The sequence below is a fragment of the Ursus americanus genome, chromosome 4 (genome assembly GCF_024610735.1).
Source record: "Ursus americanus isolate L20-20 chromosome 4, mUrsAme1.1.p, whole genome shotgun sequence".
In the NCBI taxonomy this organism is placed as follows: domain Eukaryota; kingdom Metazoa; phylum Chordata; class Mammalia; order Carnivora; family Ursidae; genus Ursus; species Ursus americanus.
Window position 1 is genome coordinate 91,085,970 of NC_142130.1, and position 10,019 is coordinate 91,095,988.

The 10,019-nt window shown below is 47.2% G+C and overlaps 1 protein-coding gene across 3 annotated transcripts in view; it reads right to left on the bottom strand.

Annotated features, from left to right (window-relative positions):
- Positions 1 to 9,807, bottom strand: part of CLDN14 (claudin 14) — a 58,310-nt gene extending 48,503 nt beyond the window's left edge. For 2 of the 3 annotated variants that reach the window (XM_045813527.2, XM_087861791.1), the window contains exon 1: positions 9,530 to 9,803. The gene's annotated coding sequence lies outside the window, so the exon portion shown is untranslated. Of the gene's footprint in view, positions 1 to 9,529 lie in introns of all 3 variants that reach the window. The other variant, XR_006782600.2, reaches the window with a different exon arrangement.
- Between the last annotated feature and the right edge of the window lie 212 nt (positions 9,808 to 10,019).

Genomic DNA, 10,019 nt, shown 5'->3' on the forward strand with positions numbered 1-10,019 from the left:
TGTCGAATAAATAAATAAAATCTTTAAAAAAAAAAAATTAAAAAAAAATAAAAAGTTAGCATTACCCGACAAATGAAATAAGTGTACTAAGGAAATGCTTTATACTCCTAACTTATCGTCCGAGTGTCATGTTAATGTCACGTGTGCATGCCTGCGAGCTCTGCCCCTCTCCCAAGGATCCTGCGCGGCCACCCTACAGAGAGGTGGATTTTAATAGGACTATTAAAAAGGTAAGCATTTCCATGATTGGTTTATGCTTCACCCTCCGTTTCAGTTAAAGATTAAGTCTTCGCCTCAGGCTGTAGCTCAAATGCGGGTTTGGGAGGGATGTGGAGTATTTTCTTCCTTTAAAAAAAAGAAAACAAACCGTCATAGAGTTAGGTTTATTTTTAACAGGAACAGAAGCACTGTGGGAAGCTGGTTTGCAGACTCCATTTCATTCAGAGACTGTGCTCTGCAAACAAAAAGCCGCCTCGAGGCTCCCTAATGGAACACTGTGCTGGGGGGAGCTCTGGGGCAATTCCCCTGCACAGGGGCCCCGACTACAGGCCGCTCGGCAGCAACGCGGCCCTCTGTCTGCCCTCAACTTTGTGCAGTAGTTTCTTCTGACAAGCTCCCTTGCCCCACCTCAAGCCGGCCAACCATGCTGGCCTGAGCACCTATTATGCGCCAGACCTTGCGCATGGGTGCTGGGTAGATCGATACACACAGACACGGACCCCATCTTCACAGAGAGAGTCTGGTAGAAGAGACAGCCAGAGGAAAAATACTTACCAGGTTAGGTTGATTATGTTTATAATTAAGGGAAGGCTATGTGATAATAAAGACATAAGTGAGGGGCACCTGGGTGGCTCAACCGGTTGAGTGCCCGACTCTTGGTTTTGGCTTGGGTCGTGATCTTGGGGTCCTGAGATGAGCCCTCCGTCAGCCTCCACGCTCGGCACAGGGCTTGCTTGAGATTCTTTCTATCCCTCCCGCAGCTCGCACACTCTCTCTCTTTCTCAAATAAATAAATAAAATCGTGGGGCACCTGGGTGGCTCAGTCGGTTAAGTGGCTGCCTTCAGCTCAGGTCATGGTCCCAGGGTCCTGGGATCGAGCCCCAAGTTGGGCTCTGCTCAGTGGGAAGCCTGCTTCTCCCTCTCCCTCCTCCCCTCCCCTCTGCTTGTGCTCTCTCTCTCTCTCTCTCTCAAATAAATAAATAAATAAATAAAATCTTTAATAAATAAATAAGACCTAAAAAAAGAAGACCTAAGTGAAATGCAAGTAATAACACGATACGTGTGTAGATCACAGAGACAGTGCAGGGAAGGGTGAGTTCCCACGGAGGCAGAGGGGCAGAGAGAGTTCTCGGGCGTGGAGGCTGGCTGACAGGACTGTGCAGAATGAGCAGCTAGAAAAGGGGCGATATTTCAACAGTGGGAGGACGTTATGTTTTCGATGCACCTGGTGGAGGCAAGGTGGAGGCAACGACGAGGCCCAGAGGAGGGAGGCCAGGACCAAATCTTCCAACAGCCCCAATAAAGAAACAAGGGGTACATCTCTATAAACGGACAGGAAGATCTCCAAGACAGGCTGTTGACCAAGAAAGCAAGATGTGAAACAAATAACATTTTTTTAAAAAACCACTAAAAACAATATATATTGATGTGTGCATAAATATATATTTTAGAGATATATATATATATCCCTATATATAGAGAGAGAGATATATAAATGCATTTTTAAAGGTCTCTACTATATATATTTCCCGAACCAATAATAGTCTCTAGAAGGGGCAGGAGGGTGTTAATTGGGGGTGAGGGACAGGGTGGTTTTCAGTTTTTTTCCTGTAATGTTGACTTATTTTTAATTAAGGAGAATATATTCTGTATTACCTATGTAATTAGAATATATATATTTTAAATGTAACCAATAATCTGTTTACTTTTCATTATAACCCATGGCACTGAAGAATATTGCATTATGTCTGACTATGTCTAGGTTTGGGGTTTCAAAGTCAAATGGATTCTGGAGAAACGGAATTCCTGGTCCACAAAATCTAAAGTTCACCAGGTCCAATTCCCTTATTTTACAAAGGAGGAAATGTGGGTTTCTCATGGTCTTTTGTTTATAGGGACAGGAAGAAGTATGTGAAATAATTCATGGAGAAGTCATTGGTGCTTTTGGGTTTTCCAGGCAGCTATGAAAACTACATTAAAATGCTTTTTTGCTTTTTTTTTTTCAAAAAAATTCACTCGCCCAACCGCAAAAGCCATTTTCTCTGCAAGGAGGGCGCTCTGGTGCGGCGCTTGAGAGACACACACTAGCAACTGGGTCAGGAATCAAGTCCTGCCCGGGAGCCACCACGTGACCTTGACAGAAGCCAACCTCAGTGTCCCCATCCTAGCACTGGGGAATTTCTGAGCCCTCAGGAAACACTATTTGCAACAAAGGGAGGGGGGGACTTACACCTGTGGGGAGCCTTCAAAAATGTGCTCCAGACATATTCCTAGAGCAAGGCTCTAACCTAGTCTTGCAAGATCTCGGCTACAAAAGCTTGTTTGGTGGAGCTGAGAAACAGGAGGATAGTATGGGCTCCTCTGGAGAATACGGTGAGAGAGAGAAGTCAGTATTTTGACTAAAGAAAATATTTAAGTTATGATCGGAAATATATTTGCAGAGAAATTAAAAAAGGACTTTTCTCCCCCTTAAATATTCACAGCTGGCTCTCTGACCGTATAAAGTTACTATGCTACCAAATGACTCAACGGGCAACATCTGTATTGGTGATTGACATAATGTATGAAGGGCTATCTAACTCTGCGAGTCACGACACCCCTGTTTGATTAAGGTTTATTTTACTAGCACCAAGAGACTCACACGTTTAACATCTGTGGTGCTGCTCCTGAAATTCCAGGCCATAAAACAAGGAAATTCAGCATGGTCTGAAATTCCAGAGCATAGCAACCAACTGCACAGAAAAGACATTCGGGGGGGCTGGTCGGAAATCGAGCAGGGCTTAGCTCAGGCGGGACCGCGCATCTGGCCGTACCTTCCCTCAGCAAGTGTGGGAAGGAGGAACCGGGGGCGCCAGAGTCCAGCTGGACAGAGAGGGATGGGGACAGTCAGCCTGGGGAAGGTCCTGTCCTGCTGCCGTGCTGTTGGGAGGGAGTTCCAGGACCGTCCACCTCTTAGTTCCAGATTGTAGAGACGGGGCACTACCCACTTGACCCCCAGTGTTGTGGCTGTTTGGAGAGGTTCAGTTTGTAATTGTGGGTTGAGCTTTGTATTCAGCATGGGAAAGAGTTAGGCAAAAGCGAGCTCCACCTGTCTCTGGGCTATCACAGAACCTTTACTTTTTATTTTCCTAAGATTTTATTTATTTGAGAGAGAGAGAGAGACAGCATGAGTAGGGCGAGGGGCAGAGGGAGAAGGACAAGCAGACTCCCTGCTGAGCGGAGAGCCCGACACGGGGCTCGATCCCAGGACCCTGAGATCATGACCGGACCCAAAGTCAGACGCTTCACCGACTGAGCCACCCAGGCGCCCCACAGAGCCTTTAAAAATGATGGTTAGCTGTATGTTGTACTAATGGGGGAAAATACTGAGGGTCAGACTAAGTCAGACACAAAGAACAGACGCAACCCTGGGCAGCGACAGTGCAATGGTAATAAATTGGCAGGACCTGACATACACATGCAGCCCAGGGCTAGAGCCAAACACGGAAAAAGAGCAATAGTTCGGTTTACTGGGGTAAAGCGATTCTTCTAAAGAAAAGAAGTCTATTAATGGAAATGAAAATTTTTTTATTACATTAATGGAAGTTACACTAATGGAAATGAATCCTTTTAAAGACATATTCCCTGCTTTTTAGGAATCCTAGAGTCCTGGGGGAGGTGTGGGGGCTCCATATGAAAAAACACAAGGTCAACCCTGAAGAGTTATGAGAGAAGCACAGGACAGGTCCCCCGGGGGCTGGGGCAAGATCAGAACTTCAAAGCTCTTTGACAAGTACAGGAGGATAACAACACGCGGCTTCCGGCGAGCCCACAGTACCCCATCTTCCAGTGTGGCCGATACCCAGAGGTCCTTCAGGTCACTCCCTCATATGACTACACAGTGTGCTTTGGGTGCGAAAGCACTGGGGAGAGGCCGGGGTGGCTGAGTCACCCCAGCACTATCCCACCACCATGACACAGTCTCCTTCACAACCTCCAACACGCCTGCCGTCACCAACCCAGTGCCCCGTGCTCACAGTGCCGCCCGGCTCTGGGTTCTCATTCATGCCACAGCCCATGTCATCCCTGCCCCCAACACTTGCATGTGGATAACATGACACAACTTTAGATGAGCTGGCCGAGTCTTCCCCAGCCACGACCCGAGGAAACGCAATCGCCTTCCCCTCCAGCGATGGCAGAACCGAACCCTCACAAGCCAGGAAGGGTAGCAGCGAGCCCCGATCTTACCATTACAGCCACGGGAGTGTGATTTATGTAGGATGAAAAGGAGTCGTAAAACAACAGGTTTTGTCCAAAAGCAGGGCAGTGGTTTGTTAAATTGCAGTACATCCATCGGATGGAAAATCATTTATTTTAAAAACTGATTTTGTATAAAGACTATGCAGCAAGGGAAAAAAGCACATGATACAAAATTAAGTGAGAAAAGGTACTGTATACAAATTATAAATATGAAAAAATATTTTAAAGACTGGAAAGGAATACAAATATAGATATGTGAGTATAGTATACATCTAAATACAAATACATGGATAATCACAGGTTTTATTGCAGAAGGGAATAAACAGGTCCACTGACACAGAACAGGAGGGCTCACGGAAAGTCTGTAAGAGCAAGTGGCTTAGTTGATTTTCAGGAGTGGTGAGATCATGGCGGATTCTTTTCTCTATTGCCCAGAATTTCGGTGACATCTTACATAATATTTAATTGAAAGTTAATGTATTTTGGTTTTCTGGCAGACACTTTCCAAAGTTTGAACAGGCATACTAAACTGGGTGGTTGCCGGGGTACACTCTGCAGCTAACCCCCCCTGGAGGCCTGGCTGGAGGTGGAGGCAGGATGGCACGAAGGGGGCCAGGCAGGTCCTCCCTCATGGAGAATGGAAATCCATTCTCAATCTTCTATCTTCTCTAAGTGTTTTCCAGGGGACGGGGGAAAGCAGCATGGCTGTGCTGTTCTGAGCTTGGGTTCAGCACTTATGCAGACAGGAAAAAAAATTATCAGAAATCTTGGTAGAGCTTGCAAGTTCCGCTGCGGCTGCCCTTGTACAGAGGTAATGGGATGGGGACGGGGGCGGAGGGGGGCTGTCAGTCTCAGGAGCCCATGCCTCAGGTTCTCTCGGCTTCATCTCTGTGGCCAGGCTTGCACTAGCTCTGTCTCTACCCCCAGGATCCAGTGGGGACTTGCCTCCTCCTGAGGACCTGGCTAGGCGAGGCCAGCATCAACAGCCGGGATTGAGGACAAGAGTCAAGGCCAGGTGGTCTCTCATCTATCATCTTCAGGGTGTGCTAGTTCTCTGCTTCTATCAGGAAATCAACTTACCTAGACTGGACTCATTAAAAAACAAACCAACTTCACTGCATTCCATTTTAATGTTGTGTCCTTGGTGTTGACCTTGTGTATACGGAAGCAGCTCAATGAAGAATGTTCCTGCATCACTAATGAAACTGTTAAAGATGCTACTCGTTATTTTGTTTGATGTCCTCTAAGGCTCCACAGGACAAATTATTTTTGCAACCTAGAGTTTTCTCGAGGAAACTCGCCATCAAATCTCATGTTAAGTTACACTAACCACGTTAATGTGGGTTTCTGGCATATTTGCCCACTCTGTCCCATCAGCCATCCTCCCACGTGGTAAAAAACATTATCTCTTTTATTCAACAAGCTTCTTATTCTATTGTAAACTGCCTTAAATTCTTTGTAGGTGTAGACAGTTTATAAATAAACCCAGATAGTACCATATCTTGAGGAAATGGATCACTGGCAAAAGTAAAGGTTCATATATTAAGTGAGGTTGTTAACACCGATTAACCAAAAGCAAATCCACGGCCAGGACAAATCCAGAACATGGGGCTTTCCATCAGACAACTGGATCAGACCGTTCAAAAGTCAAAACCATAGGGGCGCCTGGGTAGCGCAGTAGTTAAGCGTCTGCCTTCGGCTCAGGGCATGATCCCGGCATTATGGGATCGAGCCCCACATCAGGCTCCTCCGCTGGGAGCCTGCTTCTTCCTCTCCCACACCCCCTGCTTGTGTTCCCTCTCTCGCTGGCTGTCTCTCTGTCAAATAAATAAATAAAATCTTTAAAAAAAAAAAGTCAAAACCATAACAAAAAGGCTGGGAGATTGTTCTAGATTAAAAGAGATAGACACAACAACCAACATGTTGACCTTTAATCAGATCTTGGTTCAAGGGAAAAAAAACAAAACTCTAGCTACAAATGAGATTTTGATCAATTGGAAAAATTTGGACATCGACTAGATGGTAGACAATGTTAAAATGAAGTTAATTTTAATAGGTCTAACAATGGTACTGTGGATATACAGGAGAATGTCCTCGGGAGAATGAAATATTTATTGTGAAGTTTCATGATTGTTTACAGCTAACTTTTAAATGGACGAGCAAAACAACATGAAACATATACGTGTGTGTATACACACATGTATTATATATATGCAAAAAGAGAGCAAATGGGGCAAAACGTCAATAATTACTAGATCAGGGGGACGGTCTCCCGTTGTTCATTGTAGTATTCTTTGATATTTGCTGTGTGTTTGAAAATTTTCACAGTAGGTTGGGCAGAGTTATACAAAAATCCAACACTTACAGATCCAAAGATATAGTAAACCTGATGGCAAATCATTTCCTGGAATCCCAGCTGTACCCCAAACTTACATGGTTGGGGCAAATGTCAGTGGGGTTCAAGGAACAGTCATAAAAACTTAGCAGGAAAGGGAGAGCACACACTGCTACAGTTTCAGCAGTGTCACAAGGGAAGGATGGGCTGTGGAGCAGCATGGGAAGAAGGGATGGGATTTTGGAGGGTGGTGGTACCCGACGGCTACCATAGGTAGGAAAAGAGACAGCCGTCTTCCCTCCATGCTCCGCGCACCGACTCACTTGGGGCAACAAGATTTGGCTGCCTCTCAGTGGTCCAACAAGACATGCATCAGAACTAGGATGTTATTTTCCAAGTGAAGTCACCTCTATTAAAACCTATTTATTTCCATAGTCTCCATGGACAGGTTCATTACACATCTGCCACCGAGCCAGTACCAAGCCACTCATGGACCACCTCCAATAACTCCCAGTATAGAAATAAAAGCAGTAGGAAGCCCTGGGCGCCTGACCACCAGCACCACGCTGAAGGCTCAAAATATCCCAGTCTCATCCCTCCCAGTTCCACCCACCAAACGGAACATGCTTCTCACTCGTGCCTAACCAGCGAAGCTGTGACCCAGGCTTCTAACCGTGGATTCCGAGCCACACATCTTAGGCTGACTCACTCCAAACTGTTGGCTAGAGAGTCCCTGTCGCCCCGCACATCAATTTAAGGGATGCTGAGAATGAGTTTCAACTCATTGAATTGAATCTCTCAAGAACCGTTAATGAGCACCTACTATGTTCCAGGCACTGTGCTAGACGGGAGCTTACATTTGTGAATAAATCAGGCAAGGGTCTTGCATTTGTGGTGTCTAAGGTTTCGTGGGGGACACAAATAATAAAACAGGCAAACAAATATGTGTGTTTGTACATATACAGATAAATATAAATATACCTCAATACGAATTGATTTGTTCTCAAAAGGAAACAGTATTGTTGACTGGTGGTGGACACTGGGCGGCATCGCCCTCTGAAATCCCATCCCTACGGTGCCACGAACAGGGGCGGGGTGGGGTTGAGGAGACTCTGAGGAAGCCCTGGGGATCAAGTGCTGGAGGAGGGAAGGAGGGAGTCAGTGCGGGGAGAGCTGGGGAGAACTCCAAGCACAGAAACCACAGGAAGTGGAACAGGGTGGGTGGGAGAACAACTCAAGAGGTCCCTTAGGTGACCTTGGGCCGGACATTGTCAGTGGCGGGTGATAACCAGCTCTGCACTATTCTAAGCAGATAAGAGGCCACTGAATAATTTTCAGAAGTGCACAGACATGATGTGACTTCGGTTTTAAAACACGGCCCTGCAGCAAGTTGACTGCGCATGGGCAAGAGTGGAAGACGCTGTTGCTGTCATTTGAGCAAGTCGTACATCCCTTAAGTAGGACAGTGACCGTGGAGTAGGAGAGAAGTGGAAGGTATTGACAGATTTGGCTAATGGGTTGGATGTCAGGGTTGAGAAAGGAAGAAATTTCTGGTTTAAGCAAAGGGTGGTGCCAGTTAGGGAGAGAGGGGCAACGTGAAGCGAACAGGCTGGTGTCGAAAACACTCAGTCAAGAGTTCAGACAGAGCTTCCCATCTTCTGAAGAATACCTCCTCCCTTACTTGTTGAGGGTTCACCATGTATCAAACTCTGCACATTCACCTGGACCATATTTTTTTCAATGATGATGATTTGAAAGGTCTTGCAATAAAAGTCACAGGTACAAGAAAATTACTGAAAAGGCGTGTGTGTGTGTGTGTGTGTGTGTGTGTAAACGTAAAAGTCAAATAACAAAAGGATGGGAATAATAATGCCCTAGTCCTAATTGTGAAAGAAGTTATGATTGCAAGCAAAAACCTTGGCTCTGAGCTTCCCAGCAGCCAAAGCAAAAAGGGGAAGGTGAGTTTTACCGAGTTCATCATCTCCTAACAGGAAGCATGCTGGCTTATGGGGAGAAATAAAACTGTCCTATTCTCTACTTTGAAAGCATTTTTATCACTACATAGCTTCTCCAAGGGCCAGTGATCAATATGGCAAAACGCTTTGTCAATGACAATTTAACACAAAATACAAAGACCTTCTATATAAAATCTGAAAAAAGACAGCCCAAATGTCCAGAAGAATGGGCCATCCGGGGCATTGGTCAAGGGCATAGGCCTTTTTCTTTCTTTCTTGGCTTTGTTTTTAATAGTGTCATTGTGGTGGCTATCTTGACATCCACTGACTTAATTACATTTTTTGTCTTAGGATGTACATCTCTTGTGACTCCCTCTTTCTGTGTGTGTAGCCGTGCATGTGTGTATGCGCGCGCGCGTGTGTGTGTCCGCCACTGAGAGTTAGTTGCAGACCCTCCAAGACATTGCAATAAACCTCCCATGCTCCCTCCCCCTGGTTAGACAATTCTGACCTCACTTGCTTTGGGAAAACAAACTGCACACAACAAAGTTTCCAGACCTCTTCCATGCCACAGTGAAAATAACACAACAGACTGCCAGGGAGCTCCCTCTTACGTCACAACCTACTTCGGGGGGGCCTAGGGGGCTGTAAGCCCTCAGGGCTGGCCTGCACCCGATAACCTCCTAACTGTTCCTGGGTCGAAAGTAAGGCCCGCGGGCTGCGTGGGAAGCATCCCGGAGCCGCCTGGATGGCCACGCGCAGGGGCCACCCCGAAACTCACCGGTCCTGGGCGGCTTTGCACCGGCTCATGACCGCGCACGGGCCCGGAGCTGGAGCGCGGCGGTGCCCCTCGCCGTCCCGGGCGGCGGGAAGCGGGCTGAGTCCCGGAGCTGCCCGCTGCGCTGGGGCCTGAGCGGCCCGCACGTGGCCCTGAGAGCGCGGCGTGCGGCGCGCGGCGTGGGATGAATAATTGACGCGCGGGGTGGAATTACGGCCGTGGGTGCCCGCCCCTCACGCAGCCCGCCCTGCCCGCCGCTGCCCCTGCCGCTACCCTGCGGAGCCCTGCGTCTCCAGAACGGGCTCTGGCGTAGGCGCGCGCAAAACGCATTGCCTTCCGGCTGGGAGTACGTTTGCATTCTCCGCTCCAGGTTCAAATGTGTGCGCATTAAACAGGATTAATTAGCACAACCTGGCGAGGTTCCTCTCCTGCCTGGCTGGAGGAGTGTGCAAACCCCAGCAAGCTGCAACTCACCCCAGATCCCAAGGGCCAG